The 21958-nt window shown below is 44.1% G+C and overlaps 1 long non-coding RNA gene across 1 annotated transcript; it reads right to left on the bottom strand.

Annotated features, from left to right (window-relative positions):
- Positions 1 to 1191: 1191 nt before the first annotated feature.
- LOC136386035 (uncharacterized) lies at positions 1192 to 18515 on the bottom strand. The gene is made up of 3 exons (XR_010747878.1): positions 18444 to 18515; positions 14634 to 14781; positions 1192 to 1560 (listed from the first exon to the last, which is right to left on the bottom strand). It is a non-coding gene; the product is annotated as an uncharacterized lncRNA (long non-coding RNA).
- Positions 18516 to 21958: the final 3443 nt, after the last annotated feature.

Raw genomic sequence — 21958 nt, 5'->3', positions numbered from 1 at the left:
TATATATATATAATTATTATAAGAATTATATATATATATATAATTCTTCCCCACCCACCCACCCACCCATTAAAACACTGAGTACACCTTTGGAGTTCAGAAGTAAGCATGGGTACACCTTTAGAGTTCAGAAGTAAGCATTTGCATTATGAAGAATCAGAATTTTTACTTTGAACCTGCCTGAATATTGCCTAAGTTCCAGGGGTCCCCAAACTTTTTACACAGGGGGCCAGTTCACTGTCCCTCAGACCGTTGGAGGGCCGCCACATACAGTGCTCCTCTCACTGACCACCAGTGAAAGAGGTGCCCCTTCCGGAAGTGCAGCAGGGGGCCAGATAAATGGCCTCAAGGGGCCACATACGGCCCGCGGGCCGTAGTTTGGGAACGCCTGGATGGCTGTTAGCAAGAGGAAGCTTTCGCAGGGTACCAAGGGATAAAGTGTTGACCTGGGATGCTGAGGACCGAGGTTCAAAACCCTGAAGTCTCCAGCTTGAGCACGGGTCCCTGGCTTGAGCAAGGGGTCACTGGCTTGAGTAAGGGGTCCCAGGCTTGAGCAAGGGGTCACTGGATTGAGTAAGGGGTCACTGGCTTGAGTAAGGGGTCACTGGCTCAGCTGGAGCCCCCTGATCAAGGCACATAAAAGAAGCAATCAGTGCTCAATTAAGACTGCCGCAATTATGAGCTGATGCTTCTCATTTCTCTCCCTTTCTGTTTCTGTCTCTCTTGCAAAAAAAAAAAAAAAGTGGAACAAATCGATGTCTCTCGCCCTCCATTCCTCTCTCTCTCAGATCAATAAAAAATAAATCAGAAATCTAGATGTGACTGCTTAAATTGGGTGAGTACCTTCTCACTGAGAATACAAATCAGTAGTGCTAGTAATTAGTCCTTTCAGCCATCTACTTGCAAAATGTTGTCTTAAGCATTTAGTATAAATCCTTTTTTTTTTCATTTTTATTTTTTTATTATTAATTTTAATGCAGTGATATTGATCAATCAGGGTACATATGTTCAGAAAAAACATCTCCAGATTATTTTGACATTTGATTATGTTGCATACCCCTCACCCAAAGTCAAATTGTCTTTCGTCACCTTCTATCTAGTTTTCTTTGTGCCCCTCCCCTCCTCCCACCCCCTCTCTCTCCTTCCTTGTCCCCCCCCCCTTACCATCACATTCTTGTCCATGTCTCTGAGTCTCATTTTTATGCCCCATCTATGTATGGATTTATATAGTTCTTAGTTTTTTCTGATTTACTTATTTCACTCCATATAATATTATCAAGGTCCATCCATGTTATTATAAATGATCCGATGTCATCATTTCTTATGGCTGAGTAGTATTCCATAGTATATATGTACCAAAGCTTTTTAATCCACTCGTCCACTGACAGACACTTGGGCTGTTTCCAGATCTTCACTATTGTGAACAATGCTGCCATAAACATGCTCACACCAGTCAGAATGGCGTTCATCAACAAAACAACACAGAATAAGTGCTGACGAGGATGTGGAGAAAAGGGAACCCTCCTACACTGCTGGTGGGAATGCAGACCGGTACAGCCTCTGTGGAAAACAGTATGGAGATTCCTCAAAAAATTGAAAATCGAACTGCCATTTGACCCAGCCATCCCACTTCTAGAAATATACCCCAAGAACACCATAGAACCGTTCCAGAAGGAGAAATGCATCCCCATGTTTATAAATCCTTTCTTAGCAAAACTGGCATTATACAGATTCCCAAAAAGCTGTGTTTAACTTGTCTCCCTTAGAAAGTCTGACAAAGACTAAGACCATGAATGTAGGTACTAAAGAGATTTAAAATTAAATACCAGATTCTTTGGTTGTTAGCCTGTTCTATTGCCCCAAAGTTGGGATTTTTAAAAAGCAAAAACCACAACTTTAGATTTACAGTAAAATATGAACATTTGCCTATTAGTCACTGAAGCTTGGTTTAGTAATTGTCACTAGTAAGTGCTAGAGAAACTGGATGTTGGGTTATTGTTTAGTACTGATCCCAGCCTTAAATACTTGAAATAGACTTCCTACTCTTAGATAAGCAGATAGTTTATTCTTATAGAGAAAAGAATCCAATATACTGTTCTGGAAGGAATGCAGGCTAGAAAAGATTGTAGTGCTGAAAAAACCTTACCACTCATAATAAGATAGAAATGGCTACAGGATGTCCCTCTCATTATGCTTTTATCTCTAGAAAGGCACAGTGCCAGGTAACCAAGAGCAACATACACTTTGAGGAGCTTTCAGCAGTAATAACTTATCAATATGCACTTCACATTTAAGCTTGTAATTGCTGTTTCATCATGCGAAAGTGTGATAGTTATTCCAAAATTAGTTTGAGGCTAAAAAGTAAGGAGTAATCATTTAGATCACAGGGGCGCTGGTTTAACGCTAGAATATTAACATTAAGTCCTTTCTTTAAAGTCAATAATGAACTGAAAATAAAAGGCTAGAACCAACGAAAGACATGAATGTCATAACTGACTCTCCCACTAAATACTGAAGTTTGCTGTTAGCTTCATTTAAAAGCAATTGTTAAGCCGTGGCCCAATAGCTTGGTTGGTTAGAACGTTGTCCTGATATGCAAAAGCTGCTGGTTGAGTTGCCAGTAGAACAGATCGATGTCTCTCTTTCTCTCTTCTTTCCGCTCTCTCTAAAGTCAATTAATAAAAGCAATTGTTAAACCTTGGCCTTTTAAATTTGTTTAGTAAATGGGGGCAGGGGTTCAAGTAAGGTTTGTTTCTGTGTTCTGAATTTGTTTACAGATGTCTATGTTCAATCTGAAATGTAGTGTTACTTTTTATGTCTAGATTAAAAGAAGAATGCCAGCTGCCTAAAATACAACATCATCCCATATTTTATTTTTTTAAGATTTTATTTATTGAGCCTGATCAGGCGGTAGCACAGTGGATAGAGCGTCGGACTAGGATGTGGAGGACCCAGGTTTGAGACCCTGAGGTCGCCAGCTTGAGCGTGGGCTCACCTAGTTTGAGCAAAGCTCACCAGCTAGGACCCAAGGTCGCTGGCTGGAGTAAGGGGTTACTCAGTCTGCTGTAGCCCCACGGTCAAGGCACATATGAGAAAGCAATCAATGAACAACTAAAGTGTTGCAACGAAAAACTAATGATTGGTGATTCTCATCTTTCTCCGTTCCTGTCTGTCCCTATCTATCCCTCTCTCTGACTCTCGCTCTGTCTCTGTAAAAAAAAAAAAAAAAAAAGAAGATTTTATTTATTGATTTTACAGAGAGAGGATGGGGGTCAGAGGCTTCACTTTATTTAGTTCATTGCTTGCTTGTTGCTTCTTGTGTGTGCCTTGACCAGGCAAGCCCAGGACTTTGGACCGGCGACTGCAGTGTTCCAGGTAGATGCTCTATCCACTGCGCCACCACAGGCCAGGCTGCATTATTTTGTATTTTAAATTATGCCATACATCCTATGTGCAGTTCTTTGCCATGCATTTAGTGCAAGCTCCCACTGAGGAGCAGCTTTTGTGATGAATTTGGTGTTGAGCTACACTTTGAAAGTTGAAATATGCCTTTTACTTTTTCTCAGCTCCAATTTGAAAAGTACATTGAAAAGTAGCTCAGACAAGGGTTTCTTGTAGCCACTACTTGGAACAAGAAGAAAAACTGCTAATGTGCTCTTCAAAAAACACAGGTCCATGGGGAAAAGAAAATGGTAACTCATATTTTTAAATGACAATGGGCTCTTCCCTGACCTACCACCAACCTCTGTGTGGATGGCAACCCAATAGTACCACCCAACAGAAGTGGGCCTGTGAGCTCTGTGTTCTTGCCCAGTCAGATAGCAATGCCTAGAACTAACAAAGCAGCCTTACTTTGTATACGGTTCGAGTTTGATCTCCACCATGTTTTTCCCCATTAAAAAATATTTTTAAAACCTTTGTTTATTCATATTATATCCTACCATGGTAATTTTTTTTAATTTTTCTTTTATTATTTTTTTAGAGAGGAGAGAGAGTGAGAGAGAGAGAAGGGGGAGGGAGGAGCAGGAAGCATCAACTCCCATATGTGCCTTGACCAGGCAAGCCCAGGGTTCTGAACCGGCGACCTCAGCGTTCCAGGTCAACGCTTTATCCATTGCGCCACCACAGGTCAGGCTACCATGGTAATTTTGATTAAAGATGCACCTACTTATAAAGCTTTCTGAAATGGTCCATTGGTGGCCTCAGGGCAGAAATTTTTCTCATTTGCATTTTACTCTGGTCTTTGTTCAAATGAGTTCTCTTAAGTTAAATTTGCTGTAACAATCACTCAGGAGTAATACTGCAAACATGCTCTGGGCGCTGAAGAAATAAATGAATGTAAAGAAAGGAAATGAGGGTGGTTATAGAACTGAAACCCAAGGTCTACGGGTGATGTGCACTTCTCACTCAAAGTCTTTTATTTTTATTTATTGTGTTGACATGATTTTAATTGTCCCACTCAATGTACCAACCTCTACCTCCTCAAATTCTTTTGATAATGACTTAAATTGCGTTCTGTCCCAGTTGCTCTCTTGATTTGAATATGGGGAATCAAGTCCTAACTTGGTCGCTGAAAAGCTCAGGTCTCTGGTTGCCAAGTGCACAGTCCTTAATCATGTGTATGATTCATTTACATCAGGTTGGAGAAATGCTAGTGTCACAAAAAATCCTTGCTGGATTTTTTCAGATGTATTTGTGTCTTTTCATAAGAAAAGCCAGATTTCTTACAGGAAGCAACTTTCATGTTTAAAGAAAGGCAACTAATAAAATCTCTCAGCTCAGAATTTAAAATGTGCCCTGGCCAGCCAGTTGGCTCAGTGGTAGAGTGTCAGCCCAGAGTGTGGATGTCCTGGATTTGATTCCCAATCAAGGCACACAGGAGAAGCAACCATCTGTTTCTCCACCCCTCCCTCTCCTCCTTTTCTTCCTCCCTCTCTCCCTCTCTCTCTCTCTCTCTCTCTCTCTCTCTCTCTCTCTCTCTCTCTGTCTCTCCTGCAGCCATGGCTTGATTGGCAAGAGCAAGTTGGCCCCAGGCACTGAGGATGGCTCCACAGCCTCACTTCAGGCTCTAAAATAGCTTGGTTGCTGAGCAACAGAGCAACAGCCCCAGATGGGCAGAGAATCGCTGCTAGGGGGCTTGCTGTGTGGATCGGTCAGGGTGCATTGTCTCTCTGCCTCCCCATCTCTCAATTAAAAAAAAAAAAGAAAAGTAAAAAATTGGTAAGTTTTGGACTGCTTATAAATAAAATCTTATGTTAAGCCTGGTTCCCCAGATAGGTTGATCCAACCCACAGTGGTGTATATTGGTGGTTTGTACTTACATTTTTCTTTAATATGTTATTCAGATTTTTTTAATTTTTTTTTTTTTTTTTTACAGAGACAGAGAGAGAGAGAGAGAGTCAGAGAGAAGGATAAATAGGGACAGACAGGAACGGAGAGAGATGAGAAGCATCAATCATCAGTTTTTCGTTGTGGCACTTTAGTTGTTCATTGATTGCTTTCTCATATGTGCCTTGACCGTGGGCCTACAGCAGACCGAGTAACCCCTTGCTCGAGCCAGCGACCTTAGGTCCAAGCTGGTGAGCTTTTTGCTCAAACTAGATGAGCCCGCGCTCAAGCTGGTGACCTCGGAGTCTTGAACCTGGGTCCTCCGCATCCCAGTCCGATGCTCTATCCACTGCGCCACTGCCTGGTCAGGCTGTTATTCAGATTTTTAACATGCACACACTTAAGGAATATTATTTTATCCACGTTTGGCTTCTTTTCTTTGGTTGAATTGATTTTCATTGGAAATGTTTGAACTCTGCTGTTCCAATGCTCCTGTAGACTTCCTTTCCTTTTCTATTGTTATAAAGTCAAGGAACCACCAAGGAAGGACTGCATTGGCCCTTAACAAGGGCCTGGAGCCAGACAAAAAAATCAGGAACACAACACAAATACTAGCAGGTCAGCAGGTCTCTGGCTCTGCTCTTGTAATAATCCTTTCCATATCAATGAAGCCGCAAACAAGTCATAGGATGTATGTAATGTAAAGTTCTCTTTGAGAAGAGAAGAATCTTCTCAATTTTGATTATTTACTAAAGTGTATGTATGACACTGTTGGACATGTGACACATCCCAGGTATAAGAATGTGTGACACTGGAATGTGACAGGCATCCCATGGATCCCTGATGATTTTTATTGAGTTGGGTCAACAATCTGCCCAACCTCAAGCAGGCCAACCTCACTGGCACCCTCATCCAGAATATAGTCCAGAAAGCTGATGCTTTAAGGGCCTCTTTCAACTGGGAAGTTCTGATCTGTTACAGGATTAGTCTTTAGTTTTTCTTTTTCTTTTTTTTATTTTTTTAATTTTTTATTTATTTTTTATTTATTCATTTTAGAAAGGGGGGGGGGGGAGAGAAGGCGGGGAGGAGCAGGAAGCATCAACTCCCATATGTGCCTTGACCAGGCAAGCCCAGGGTTTCGAAACGGCAACCTCAGCATTTCCAGGTCAACGTTTTATCCACTGCGCCACCACAGGTCAGGCTTTCTTTTTTTCTTAAGTGAGAAGGGAGGGCAGAGCAATGGAATTCTGCACACCAGACCAGGGTCCACCCGGCAAGCCCACTAAAGGGCAATGCTCTGCCCATCTGAGACCGTTGCTCTGTTGCTCAGCAACCCAGCCTTTTTTTTCTTTTTTTTTTTTTAGTGCCTGAGGTGGAGGCCATGGAGCAATCCTCAGCATCCTAGGGCCTAGGCCAACTTGCTTGAGCCAGTTGAGCCATGGCTGTGGGAGGGGAAAGAGAGAGAGAGAAGGGGAAGAGAGAGAGGTGGAGAGAGGTGGAGAGGGGTGGAGAGGGGTGGAGAAGCAGAAGGTCACTTCTCTTGTGTGCCCAACTGGGAATTGAACCCGGGATTTCCACATGCCGGCCGACACTCTACCACTGAGCAAACTTGCCAGGGCCTGGTCTTAAATTTTAAAAGAAGAAAAACATAGCTCAGTCTTAGAAGCCCAGACTTAGAAGCCATAAAATATGCTCGATAGAAAACCATAGATGGTCATAAAATTTCCCTAGTTTTTATTAATTAGTGTCAGCTACTTGTACCAAGGTGCTGTCAAGTAGCAAAGAGAACTATTTAATTTCACTTCCTTGTTTCACTGCTCATCATTCGATGGAGAACGGGGGTGATAGTAAAAAATAACAATATTAAATAAGAAGCAAGAACTAAGAGAAGGACTTCCAGTGTGCAACAGGGCCATTGGTCCCAAGGAGTGACTTTGTTTTTTTGTTTTTGTTGTTTTTTAGGGGGGTACATACAGGGACAGACAGGCAGGAAGGGAGAGAGATGAGAAGCATCAATTCTCTGTTGTGGCGTCTTAGTTGTTCATTGATTGCTTTCTCATATGTGCCTTGACAGTGCGGCTCCAGCAGAGCAAGTGACCCCTTGCTCAAGCCAGCAACCTTGGGCTTCATGCCAGTGACCATGGGGTCATGTCTATGATTCCACGCTCAAGTCTGCAAAGCTGTGCTCAAGCCTGCAAAGCTGTGCTCAAGCCGGCGACCTCAAGGTTTCAAACCCAGGTCCTCAGCATCCCAGGCCGATGCTCCACCCACTGCGTCACTGCCTGGTCAGGTTCAAGGAATGACTTAGTGTGCCTGTAAACTTAAGTACATAGAGGGTAGCCTTAAAATCAGTGGTGGGATTCAGCCAGTTCACACCAGTTTGGCAGAAACGATACCTAATTTTTTGTTGAGTTCAGCAAAGCAGTTGTTAAAATGGCACTTGTAATCAGGGTTCTCTCTAAGGTGGGTGCCTGTGTAGCCACCCAATGTGGAAATCACAAGTTTATATTCTTTACTCTTTTTAATGTTCATCTGCACAACAGCACATTCTAAGTGCCCGTACTAATATTCATTCTGTCCATAGGTGAAAAAAAGTTTGCAAAGTGAGAACGCCAATCAAGAAGCAATATGGAAATACCTTAAATAACAGTTTTATTGTTTTTTGTCAGGTATTAGCTAAATTTTTAATTAATATTTTAAAACTCTTTCTTAAAAATCTAGTTTTGTGTACCCTCTTTTATTGTTCTTATTTACGTATTAAATGCATGAAATAGACTACCTTTCGGTATATGGTTTTTTTAATACTTAAAACAGTCATTAGGGCGGAGAACTGATTGTTAAATTATTTGAAACCCAATACTGCTTAAAATTGTTACCTTCAGGCCCTGGCCAGTTGGCTCAGCGGTAGAGTGTTGGCCTGGCATGTGGAAGTCCCAGGTTCGATTCCTGGCCAAGGCACACAGGAGAGGCGCCCAATTGTTTTTACACCCTTCTCCCTTCTCCTTTCTATCTCTCTCTTCCCCTCCTGCAGCCAAGGCTCCATTGTAGCAAAGTTGGCCCAGGTGTTGAGGATGGCTGCATGGCCTCTGCCTCCGGTGTTAGAAGGGCTCCAGTTGCAATGCCACAACGCCCCAGATGGGCAGAGTATCACCCCCTAGCGGGTATGCTGGGTGGATCCCAGTTGGGCACATGCGGGAGTCTATCTGTCTACCTCCCCGCTTCTCACTTCAGAAAAATACCAAAAAAAAAAAAATCATTACCTTCAAAACATAAAACATCATTTTCAGTGGACATGAGAGAAAAAATTTAAAGCTAAAAATGAGGACAATCAGAAGAAAATCTTGTGCACAATTCTATAATATCTGCCTGGCATGTGGTGGCGCAGTGGATAGAGCATCAACCTGAAATGCTGAGGTCGCCAGTTGGTAACCCTGGGCTTGCCTGGTCAAGGAACATACGAGAAGCAACTACAAGTTGATGCTTCCTGCTCCTCGACCGCCCCGCCTTTCTCCTCTCTCTAAAATCAGTAAATAGAATCTTTTTAAAAATTCTAGGCCTGACCTGTGGTGGCGCAGTGGATAAAGCGTCGACCTGGAATGCTGAGGTCGCCGGTTCAAAACCCTGGGCTTGCCTGGTCAAGGCACATATGGGAGTTGATGCTTCCTGCTCCCCCCCCCCTCTCATTCTCTCTCCTCTCAAAAAAAATTAATAAAAAAGTAAAAAAAAAATTCTATAATATTCAATCCTACCACAAAAAAAGATGCTACTGTCCAGTTTGATTGCCCTAAAGCTGGCAGAATTAAAGCTTCACACTGTCTGAGCAGGAAATTCTATTTCTACTGAAATGCCTTTGAAGATTGTGTTATAATCTAAGCTAATAACATTTAAAACTTGAGCTTTAAAACTGCCTAAGGATCCTAGTCTATATGCTGTTAAATGAGTTTGGACCCAGTTTTCATACACAGAGACATTAAAAAGACTTGCTTGTTCTTGCTATAGTAATGATTTATGCTAGATTAAAAGGACTGACTCTCCATATGGACAGCTACACTGCTAGTTTATTTTATGTGTGTGAATTAACAGGTTTTTTTGTTTGTTTGTTTTGTTTTTTTTTTGTGTGTGTGTGTGTGTGTTTTTAATTTTTTGAAGCTGGAAATGGGGAGAGACAGTCAGACAGACTCCCGCATGCGCCGGACCGGGATCCACCCGGCACGCCCACCAGGGGCGATGCTCTGCCCACCAGGGGGCGATGCTCTGCCCCTCCGGGGCGTCGCTCTGTTGCGACCAGAGACACTCTAGCACCTGGGGCAGAGGCCAAGGAGCCATCCCCAGCGCCCAGGCCATCTTTGCTCCAATGGAGCCTCGGCTGCGGGAGGGGAAGAGAGAGACAGAGAGGAAGGATGGGGGGGGGTGGAGAAGCAAATGGGCACTTCTCCTATGTGCCCTGGCCGGAAATTGAACCCAGGTCCCCTGCACGCCAGGCCGAGGCTCTACCGCTGAGCCAACCGGCCAGGGCCTTAACACAGTTTTTTGACGTTAATGCACACACATAAGGTGAATTCTAAGAATACATGGAATGGCTTTTGCAAGGCAGTGGTGCTCAAGGCTGGTCCAAGAGCCGACACTGACCAGGCTGAATATAGAATATCCAGGGAGCTTTTTTAAAAAATCCAAATTCAGGGTCCCACTCCTGGAAACTCAGTATAGGTGTGGCCTGCCCAAGAAGCAAACATTTGGCCTGACCTGTGGTGGTGCAGTGGATAAAGCGTCGACCTGGAAATGCTGAGGTCGCTGGTTCAAAACCCTGGGCTTGCCTGGTCAAGGCACATATGGGAGTTGATGCTTCCAGCTCCTCCCCCCTGTCTCTCTCTCCTCTCTGTCTCTCTCTCTCTCCTCTCTAAAATGAATAAATAAAAATTAAAAAAAAAGAATCAAACATTTTTAAAGTTTCACATGTAATTGCAGTTGAGTTCGAAAACCATTTTTGTAATACACTGTTGTTCTTTGAAAAAGATGGGGAGGGGAGGGTTTTGCCAAACTTTAAAACATACAGACAAATCTAACACCCATCTACCTATTACCCAGAACTGGCATATTTTTCTTTAAGTGAGAGAGAGACAGAGATAGAGAGAGGGACAGGCAGACAGGAAGGGAGAGAGATGAGAAGCATCAATTCTTTGTTGCAGCACCTTAGTTGTTCATTGACTGCTTTCTCATATGTGCCTTGACCGGGGGCTCCAGAGGAGCCAGTGACCCCTTGCTCAAGCCAGTGACCTTGGGCTTCAAGCCAGCAGTTTTTGGGCTCAAGCCAGCGACCATGGGGTCATGTCTATGATCCCACACTCAAGCCAGCGACCTCGCACTCAAGCTGGTGAGCCCACGCTCAAGCCAGATAAGCCTGCACTCATGCCGACGCAGAACTGGCATATTTGCTTCAAGTATTATTTTCATTAAAAGAAATTAAGTATTACAGTAAAGTCCCTGTGTCCCCCATTCTTAGTCCCAATTCTCTTCTGCTTCAGAAGCCACCATGGCTGTGATTCAGTGTGTATCCTTCAGGCACAGTTTGTAATGGTGTTAGCCTCACTGACAGATGGCCAATTCAGGATGCTGCAGCAAGCCTAGGCTGGAAATTTCACAGGGCAAACTGGAAGTCATGTCTCTCCAGAGAAGGGCTGGGAGCATCTTACTTAAAGACTTTCAAGAAAGCCCTGGCTGGGTAGGTAAGTGAGTTAGAGCGTCGTCCCTCACACCAAGGCTGCAAGTTTGATCTTTGGTCAGGGCACAAACGGGAGTCAATGGGTGAATGCGTGGATAGGTGGAGCAGTGAGTCAATGTTTCTCTCTCTCTCTCCTTTCCTCTCTAAAATCAATCAATTAATAAAATTTAAAAAAAAAGAATTCCAAGAAAATAGAAAAAGACTTGGTAAATTTAGGAACATCAATAATGTACTTGACCAAGGGGCAAAACCGCCATAGTATAGTATTTTCTAGGCAAAGGTGTCAAGGTCCAAGGGAATTAATGGTGTTTCTCCAGAAATGGTAATAGGATCCTGTTTTGAATGGTGCTCTCCAGGTATGTGGAGTACAACATGACAGCCTTCCACCATTTGTGGAACAAGATTTCTAGTCATCCGATTTTCTTCACCTGTGGTTCAAGTGCCATAGCAAAGAGAGCACATTTTCTGTGTCTAATTCTTTTTAGAAAGGGAAGTAATGAGCCTCAGCTTTGCAACTAGGGGGCTTTGTGTCTGCCCGAGACAATTTCTTTAGCTTTACGCCTGCAATCCCAGCAGCCCAGTTCTGCAATGTTCCCCAAACAAATAATGACAAATGAAATGGCATGTTAAGCCATCTGTTCAAGTTGGTGCATTTTGCCTCTGGTGTTTATAAACCTGCCTCAATAAAAGCAAAAACAAAGCCCAGAGTTTAGCACAAAGCACGGTTGGGTGAGCAGCCAAAAGCAGTTTCCATCTCAGAAAGAAACACAACGTACTTTTTATTTTTATCCAAGATGTTTTGGTAACGTGTGATTTACTTTAGAGCAACAAATGTGGTGTGCTAGGTATTACGGTGGCACGTCCCCTTTTTAAAAGAGAAGCAAGAAAATGTGGGGGGTGTCCTAATTTTGGCGTTGGTTTTTTATGTTTGAATTTAGCTTTGTTGCTGAAATTAGGAATAAGAATCTTCTGAAACACCAGTTTAACTAGTTTCCCCCAAGTGACTCTTGGTAATGCTTGTGGGGTGATTTTCATGGATGGCACTTAGCTTTATTTCTTTGTTTGCTTTGGAAAGTTCCTATGGAAAATTTTCTTCTTTATTCACTAAATTATAGCACAAGATAGCATTATATTGGTATTTTCTGTAAAATAAGGCTACAGGAAAAGACTGGACTATTTAGTTCTCAGCAAGCAAGACAGCCCCAATCCTCATACTCCTATGAGGTAGGTGAAATACGCTCATCTTAAACATGAAAAATTTTTAGCTCCAAGAGCTTAAAACGGCTTTTCTGAGGTTGCTCAGCAGGAAGAGAGAAAAACGAGAAATTGTTTTCTTTGTCTTAGAGTATTGGTCAAATAAACAAAACAAATGGCAGGGAGCATTTCGAATGCACTCCATGGTTGATAACCAGCGCTGGCTGCTGAGCTCTGTGTTACACCTCTTAACACTGCAGTCTGTCAATGTTTATTAATGGAATCTTTCACTTGCAGCGCTGGGGACAAAAAGGCATGGTTTTTCTTCTTTGAAAAGATCACTGGCATTTCATAGCGGTGTGGATACTATTTGTCAATCAATTTTACCCCCACATGAAAACTGCTACAGACAAAGGAGGAAATATTGAGACTGTTTTTGTCTAGGAACAGGTTATACTATCCTTCAAAGAAAACAAAGGAAAAATTGAGCTTTAAATTTATGCAATGTTAAATGTCAAATCTATTTCAATTTTAAAAGCTGAACTGCAAGGATTAAAGTTATTAATAGATGATATGGGTGAATAAAATCTATCAAGTACTGCATTTTAAAATACGTGATCCTTTTTCTTCTGCTTTCTAAATTTACTACCAAAGCAGAAAATCTAATGATGTTGTATAAAACTGGAAATGCAGAAACTGAAAACAACTTCTGTAGCTTTCACGGCCTCTAATAAATGTCGAGATCTGTAATGTTGCAGGTTTGGGAGATAGCTCCATTCTCAGGATTTTTTAAATCATTTTTTTTCCAAGTGAGAGGAGGGGAGATAGAGACAAACTCGCACATGCGCCCTGACCAGGATCTGCCCTGCACCCACCCACCCCCGTCTGGGGCCAATGCTCTGCCCATCTTAATTCTTTTTTTTTTTTTTTTTTACAGTGACAGGGAGAGTATCAGAGAGAGGGATTAATTCATTTTTTTAAGACTTTATTCAATTTTCAGAGAGGCGAGAGAGGGAGAGGGAGAGAGAGAGAGAGAGAGAGAGAGAGAGAGAGAGAGAGAGAAGGAGAAGGAGCAGGAAGCATCAACTCCCATATATATGTGCCTTGACCCGGCAAGCCCAGGGTTTCGAACCGGCAACCTCAGTGTTCCAGGTCCACGCTTTATCCCACTGCGCCACCAAAGGGCAGGCACTTTTTTTTTTTTTGTATTTTTCTGAAGCTGGAAACAGGGAGAGACAGTCAGACAGACTCCCGCATGCGCCCGACCAGGATCCACCCGGCACGCCCACCAGGGGGCGACGCTCTGCCCACCAGGGGGCGTCGCTCTGTCACGACCAGAGCCACTCTAGCGCCTGGGGCAGAGGCCAAGGAGCCATCCCCAGCGCCTGGGCCATCTTTGCTCCAATGGAGCCTTGGCTGCGGGAGGGGAAGAGAGAGACAGAGAGGAGGGGGGGTGGGGGTGGAGAAGCAAATGGGCGCTTCTCCTGTGTGCCCTGGCCGGGAATCGAACCCAGGACTTCACGCCAGGCCGACGCTCTACCGCTGAGCCAACCGGCCAGGGCCTCATCTATTTTTTAAAGCCTCCAAAAAAGAATGATTCCAGTAGGTTTGCATTGGGCTCTCTTAAGGGCCTCTTAGGAAGACCTTGCCACCTGGGGACAGCAGCAGTTTTGAGCACTGGCCTTTATAGCTACGCCTTAGGAACTAGCTTAGTTCTGACTGAAATGTACAGTTTGCCATGTATTAACGACAAGCAGAATTTTTAATAAATTAATTTTCTGTATTAGATCAAAACAAGTCTAATTGATTGATCAAAGGAGGAGTAGTGAAGCCTTCTGCTGGTAATAAATGGTTTAATGCCCTTCTACTTAGCTATACTTTCAACCCGTCAGCTAATTTCAGGGTAAAAAATTAGAAAGCTGCTGCTTTGTGACTAAGTCTCAAATATAAAGATATCAACATTTTAGTAACTGGAAAGTGACATCGTTTTCTTATTAGCATAAATCTACTTGATTGCACAGACATTCTACCCTAGAAGAAAATACATTTTCCCCCATGGGACTCAAAGCTATTTTCATTTGGAGTGCAGATGTATGCAGCTCATAAACATAATTTTTCTCCTAAATTGACTCTTGTGGGGGAAAATAAAGGTTGCACACCACCAATATAGAGATTTCTAGAAGCTACAAGGGGTTCTGATTTGGGCAGTAATACAGTATTTCTGATTAGACAAAAAAGAAATGAGGTGATTTAGATCAAAAAGTATAAATTTTAAGTTATAAGAATAAATTCTGATGCCTGACCAGTGGTGGTGCAGTGGATAGAACATTGACTTGGGATGCTGAGGTCCCACATTCAAAACTCGAGGTCGTTGGTTTGAACACAGACTCACCAGCTTGAGCGCAAGGTCGCAGGCTTGCGTGTGGGATCACTGACATGACATCATGGTTGCTGGCTTCAACCCAAAGGTCACTCGAGGTCACTAGCTTGAGTCCAAGGTCACTGGCTTGAGCAAAGAGTCACTGGTTCGGCTGGAGCCCCTGGTCCAAGCACGTATGAGAAGCAATCAACAAACAACTACAGTGCTGCAACTACAAGTTGATGCTTCTCATCTCTCTCCCTTCCTGTCTCTCTCTCTGTCTCACTCTCACTAAAAACTAAAAAATTCTGAGGATGTAATGTACAGTACAGTGACTATAGTTAGTAATATGGTATTGTACACCTGAAAGTTGTTTGGGAGTAAACCTTAAACAGTCTCACCACACACACAAAAAGTTAACTATGTGAGGTGAAGTATGTGTTAATTATCTTCTCTTTTTTAATAGGAGAAAATGACCAAGTTTATTACATATGTACATATGGGTGTTCCATAAGAATATGGGGCTCCGATGTGTTATCTTGATTTTGGTAATCATTCTACAATGTATATGTATATTAAATCATTGCACTGTACACTTTAAATATATGCAATTATATTTGTCAATTTATAACGTTTAAAACTGGAAAGAATAACTGAAGAAGGGAAAAACAAGGTAACCAGATGAGAAGCTCCTTCCTGTAGGCCCTGGTAGAGCCACGGGGGGGGGGGGGGTGTTTCTAAACACTGGGCTGGTCCCCAAGCCTCATAGTCTGAGGATTTGTCTGGTCAAAATGTGCCAGAATGCGAAGAATTGGGACAGCATAGTAAGATTTTTATGAAACTGAATTTGTTCCATTTAAAAGACCGTCTTATGATATGACATTATGTACATTTGGATCTTTGGAAATTGAAAGGTCCATCCTTATGCTGTATGATTTCATCCACGTGAAATATCCAGACAGACAAATCCATAGAGACAGAAAGTAAATTAGTGGCTGCCAGGGAATGGGAGAGGGGACAATGGGGGGTGACTGCTAATGGGTACTGGTTCCCTTTTGAGGTAATAAAAAGGTTTTGGAACCAGATAATGCTAATGGTTTCACAACACTGAAAAGGTACTAAATGCTACTAAATTGTGCACTTTAAAATGGTTAAAATGGTGACATTGTATTATGTTTATTTTAGCACAATAACAAAATACAAGGTGCCTCCCTGCCTGTGACTACAGGGAGCTCTCACGGACAGACATGCCCCCTCTGCCTGCTACACACACGCTCCATGCACAACCTTCTGTGTTTGGCCTGCCCTCTCTGCCACCTATTTAACCCCTAGTAAACCAGTAGCTATTTTTTTTCTTCCCTATAAAGGTGCAGGGCATGTGCTGTTGGCTGTAGAAATGGTAACCAAATGCTGTGGGTTCTCTCCATTGTGTGCCTAGTGATGTTTGACTGAAAACTGGCAATAAATGCTTCTTTCTTGCTATCTAATCTGTCTAGTTCCTTGCTGCTTCTGTATTTAAGGCCACAGCTATAATCCACTCGTGCGGGTGGAAGAGGCTGGATGATGGAAGCACATGCCTATGTTGGGAGAGATGTTAATAACAGCCAAAAAACTAACTGCACTAGCCTGTTAAACAGACCAGGATTGGTTTATGGCAAAATTTTGTGTTCATGAGTTCTATTTTCTGTTGGTTTAAAAAAAATATCCTCATATAGTTCTGTTTATATTGACAGGCTTTGAAGCAAAGCTGTGGCCAGGCCTGTGTGTCATGGAGTACCTGGCTTGTGAGGCTCAAAATTTATTACTCTCCAGAGTATAACCTCAAATTTCCCTCCCTCCCTCCCTCCCTCCCTTCCTTCCTCCCTCACTCCCTCATTTCCTTCCTTTTCTCCTTCTTCTTCTTCTTCTCCCTCTCCTCCTCCTCCTTCTTCTCCTCCTCCTCCTCCCCCTCCTCCTCCTCCTTCTTCTTCTTCTCCTCCTCCTCCCCCTCCTTCTTCTTCTTCTCCTCCTCCTCCTTCTCCTCCTCCCCCTTCTTCTCCTCCTCCTCCTCCTCCTCTTCCTCCTCCTCCTTCTCCTCCTCCCCCTTCTTCTTCTTCTCCTCCTCCTCCTCCTCCTCCTTCTCCTCCTCCCCCTTCTTCTTCTCCTCCTCCTCCTTCTTCTCCTTCTCCTTCTTCTTCTTCTCTTCTCTTCTTCTTCTTCTTTTTTTGAGAGAGAGAGACAAGCAGGAAAGGAGAGAGATGAGAAGCATCAAATATAGTTATTGGCCTGACCTGTGGTGGCGCAGTGGATAAAGCGTCAACCTGGAAACACTGAGGTTGCAGGTTCAAAACCCTGGGCTTGCCTGGTCAAGGCACATATGGGAGTTGATGCTTCCTGCTCCTCCCCCCTTCCCTCTTTCTCTCTCCCCTCTCTATAATGAATAAATAAAGTCTTTAAAAATAAAAAAAAATAAAAAATATATATAGTTATTATGGCACCTTAGTTGTTCATTGATTGCTTCTCATATGCGCCTTTACAGGGGGCTCAAGCCAAGCCCCTTGCTCAAGCAAGCGACCATGGAGTCATGTCTATGATCCCATGCTGAAGCCAGCGACCCTGTGCTCAAGCCAGCGACCTTGGGGTTTTGAACCTGGGACCTCAGAGTCCCAGGTAGATGCTCTATCCACTGTGCTACCACCGGTCAGGCACCCCTTAAATTTTACTTGGGTCAGTTCAGAGAACAATGTTCACATAGACTTTTCTGGCTAGCATGGAGTCAAAATGGTGACCATGCATGAGCGTACAGACAGGCCTTAATATACAAATGTGTCTCCTTCAGAAGCTGGAAGGTTGTCAGGGGCTCTGAACATATTTTTCTATAAAATCATGTTGTAAATGGTGGTTAACTTCTAAGATAACCCATACAACTTATTTAATCTGTAACACATATGAAGTATTTCTATTAATATAATACGTAATTTCCACATAGGATTATTACATATGATAATGATTATTATGTATAATATTTAACATTACATATAATAATGATTTTTTGAATAAAAATCATTTTGAGTTCTATCTGGGGGAGTTGCTATTTAAGTTGAGCACTACACTAGGCCACAAAGGAATTGCAGACATGGCTTTCACCAGGCTTCAGCTGTGAGGGCTGACAATTGTCATATTCATCAGAGTGATTTTTCTCACCTAAATCCTTTGTATCTGCCTCCCTACCCACTCCTTCTACCCAGATATGGGAGGGGTTCTCTGGACAGTCTCCCAGAATCCCCTCCTGTCCCTAAGACCCAGAGTTTAAAGACAAAAATCTCATTGAAAACATTAACTATTTCCACTGCCCCACGACCAAAGCCAGCCACCCTCTAAGGTGCATGAACCCCAAATGAGGGCTCTTCGGGGACCCCACCAGATCCTGAGCTCAGCCCCGGGCAGTGCCACCAACACAGGCAGGCCAGGACCAGAGCAGGAGGGCAGCAGCTGGGGAGGCCCTGTACCTTGCTCTTTAGCTGGTGTGCCCACCGCGGCCCATGGTCCCGCCCTCCCTACAGCACCCCCAGGCCACCTACTGAGCCCCACCCCCATCCCAGACACCCCAAATCAAGAATAGGGGTGTCTTGTGTGCTTCAGGAGCCTGAGAAGTGGCAAAATCCCCAGGGAGGCCCGGGTGTACGGATGGCCAGTCACAGACTTCAGCAGAGGTCACAGCCCCTTGCCCGCGGCGGGGTCGTGGCTAAGGAAGAGGCCCCATGAACTTCAAAGGGGAAGCGGCTCAGTCTCTGAGGGTCCTGCCTCATCGCCAGCACTCGTTCAAAACCAAGCGGGAGCTGCGCGAGGCCCCACCTGCTTTACCTGCTCTCTGCCGGCACCGACCTTTGTAGTGGAACACGATCGCACAAAGGACCCGCAGGCCCCGGAAACGAGTCCCGCGGGGAGAAGCCACCGCCCCCTTGTCGGCCCGCGGGTGCGCCAGCCCCTGCGCGGGGATGGGGGTGTGGCGCCCTCTGGAGGCCTCACAGTTACATGGCCCGGGATGCGCAAGGAGACGGAGAGGGAAGGCCACAGGGAGACCCAGATTCTTTTGTTGTTGTTGCTTCTCAATTCACTTCTACATTTTATTTCTATTATTAAAAGGGAGTTTGAACATCTTTTCATATGTTTAAGAAACAATGAGTTCCCTTTTCTATCAAATATGTATGTTTAACGCACACAGTAAATAAACACATATACACACAATTATATACATATGATATATGTTGAACATGTATTCCCACACACAATTGCATGGAGGCGGGACAGAGAAAGCGGGAGATGGAGCGCTGGGCAGATTAGAGAGCCCAGCGGGGGCAGGCAGACGCGGCCTCAGGCAGCAGCTGTGACCAGGAGCTAAGAGGCCTCTCCCAGGGAGCCCAAGCTCCGGCCGGTGCCTCTGGCTGTGCTCCAGAGTTGGTGGACATTTGAGAACTCTTTCTCCGTTGGTTACAGCACCGGGGATACGCAGCAGCCCCGCGGGCTACCAGCAGGCCAGGAAAGATGGCCCTGGTGGCTGTAAAACTTTGGCCCAGGCAGAGAAAAGTCCCCACCCAGGACTCAGGATCTGGGGCATGGCTGGGGAGCGTCGAGACAGCAACACCAGTGTCCCTGTCCAAGTGCCAGGCCACCCCGGTGTGTGCCACCCTAGAAGCCACTCCCACAGCCAGGCCTCGGCGCTGAGTCCTCCCTATTAGGTCGCTCGGGCTTGCAGTTCTTGTTCTTTCTTTCTTTCTTTCTTTCTTTCTTTCTTTCTTTCTTTCTTTCTTTCTTTCTTTCTTTCTTTCTTTCTTTCTTTCTTTCTTTCTTTCTTCCTTCCTTCCTTCCTTCCTTCCTTCCTTCCTTCCTTCCTTCCTTCCTTCCTTCCTTCCTTCCTTCCTTCCTTCCTTTCTTTTTGACAGAGAAAGAGAGAGAGAGGGACAGACAGACAGGAAGGGAGAGAGAGAGAGAGATGAGAAGCATTAGCTCAGTTGTTCATTGATTGTCTTCTCATATGTGCCTTGATGGGGGGTGGGGGTGGGAAGGTGGAGCTACTGCAGAATGAGTGACTCCTTTTCTCAAGCTAGTGACCTTGGGCTCAAGCCAGCGACCTTGGGGCCATGTCTAAAATTCCACGCTTAAGCCAGCGACCCCACGGTCAAGATGGTGAGCCCACGCTCAAGCCGGCAACCTCAGGGTTTCGAACCTGGGTTCTCTGCATTCCAGTCCAACGCTCTGCCCACTGCGCCATCGCCTAGTCAGGCCCCCGCTGGTTTCAAAGCTAGATGTTTGCGGAGCTGGTTCCTCAGGTGCAAGTGTTAAAGTTGGGGTGCCGGTGTGGGTTCCACCCAATGGTGGGATTTAGCCGGTTGGCACCGGTTCGGTAGAACTAATATCTAATTTTTTGTTGAGCTCTGTGAACCGGTTAAATGGCACTTATAATCAGGGTTCTCTCTAAGGTGGGCGCCTGCGCAGCCGCCCAACGTGGAAATCACAGATTTACATTCCTTGCTCTTTTTTAATGTTCATCTGTGCAACAGCGTATTCTAAGCATCGTCGTAATGTTCATTCCGTCCATAGGTGAAAAAAATTTGATGGAACTATGCTTGTAATATTAATTCACTTCATAAAACTCATTATACCTTTGATGAAATACTGCATTTTAATTCCCTCGCATGTGTTACTTTAGTAAACAAACATATAACGTAAAGAGAAAAAGAGCCAACCAGGGGTGACAAGCTGTCATTGGAAATGTCTTAAATAATAATTTTATTGTTTTTTGTCAGGTACTATTTAATATTTTTCATTAATATTTTAAAACTTTTATAAAATAATCTAGTTTCGTGTACCTCTTTTATTGTTCTTATTTAAGTATTAAATGCATTAAATAATAAACAATCTTTCGGTATATCTTTTTTTATACTTAAAATGATCATTAGGGCAGAGAACCGGTTGTTAAATTATTTGAATCCCAGCACTGGTTACACCCCTTCTCCTCAGGTCGGGGCTCCCTCCTGACCTGGGTGTCAGGTGGGGCTCCTGACTAGATGGTGCCCCCCCCTGCTCCCACGTGGCCTCCCTGTCCCCGGCTGAGGGTTGAGGAGCTCCGGGCCAGGTAATGGGACTTCTAAGGAGGTCGTTCCTTATGTAGCTGTGGGTTTGGTGAGTCCTGGCAGGCGTGAGCTCAGAGTCCCCCCGCATCACCATCTTGAACTAGCACGGCAGGACCTTAATTCACGCTGGTGTGAAGATGCTGTGAGTCTGTGCATTATCTAGCCTTCCTCCTGTGTCTTCTCAGTTATGCGGTATGCATCAAAAGACCTTTTCCAGACCTTTGAGATCATATCACATTTTTTGCTAGTTCTTTTATGATGTTTATTTACACTATACTTTTCAACTCAAAATTTTGATCTAAGATATAAAGTATTATCCAAATGTTTTATTTCAGTTGGCTAAACAATCGTATTTATTGAATTGTTGATCATTTCCCAATGATTTATCTGTTTGAGTCTCTGCTTTCAATTGTTTTGGCCCTATACCTAAGTAGTGGAATTGCTGGCCATGGTGATCACATATATGTTTAACTTTTTTTTTTTTTTTTTTTACAGGGACAGAGAGAGAGTCAGAGAGAGGGATAGATAAGGACAGACAGACAGGAACAGAGAAATGAGAAGCATCAATCATCAGTTTCTCGTTGCGAGACCTTAGTTGTTCATTGATCGCTTTCTCATATGTGCCTTGACCGTGGGCCTTCAGCAGACCGAGTGACCCCTTGCTCAGGGACCTTAGGTCCGAGCTGGTGAGCTTTTTTTTGCTCAATCTAGATGAGCTCGTGCTCAAGCTGGCGACCTCGGGGTCTCGAACCTGGGTCTTCCGCATCCCAGCATCCCAGTCCGATGCTCTAGCCACTGCGCCACCACCTGGTCAGGCACGTTTAACTTTTTGAGGAGCCGCCAAACTGTTTTCCATGATGGCAGCATCACTTTACCTCCCCCACACACACACACACCTCCCAGGAATGTATGAAGGTTCTGAAAACAGATTTTAAAAAAGTAATTTTAAAAAATTTATATAGAGGAAGGGAGAGAGGGAGTGTGAGAAAAAGAGAAAGAAATATCAACTCGTAGTTTCATCTAATCATGCATCCATTGCTTCCTTCCCCTACCTGCCCTGACCAGGGGTCTAACCGGCAACCTCAGTCTCCCAATAGGAGACCTTGGCACTGCAGGTTAATGCTCTATCCACTGCGCCACCAGTGGTCAGGCCAAAAACACAGATTACGGCCAAAACAAACAAACAAACAAACAAACAAAACAAACAAAACCCCCCCTCACACATTCATACTTACACCGAGCTGG

This window comes from Saccopteryx leptura, chromosome X (genome assembly GCF_036850995.1).
Source record: "Saccopteryx leptura isolate mSacLep1 chromosome X, mSacLep1_pri_phased_curated, whole genome shotgun sequence".
Taxonomy (NCBI): Eukaryota; Metazoa; Chordata; class Mammalia; order Chiroptera; family Emballonuridae; genus Saccopteryx; species Saccopteryx leptura.
This window is presented reverse-complemented; position numbering and strand designations above follow the sequence as displayed.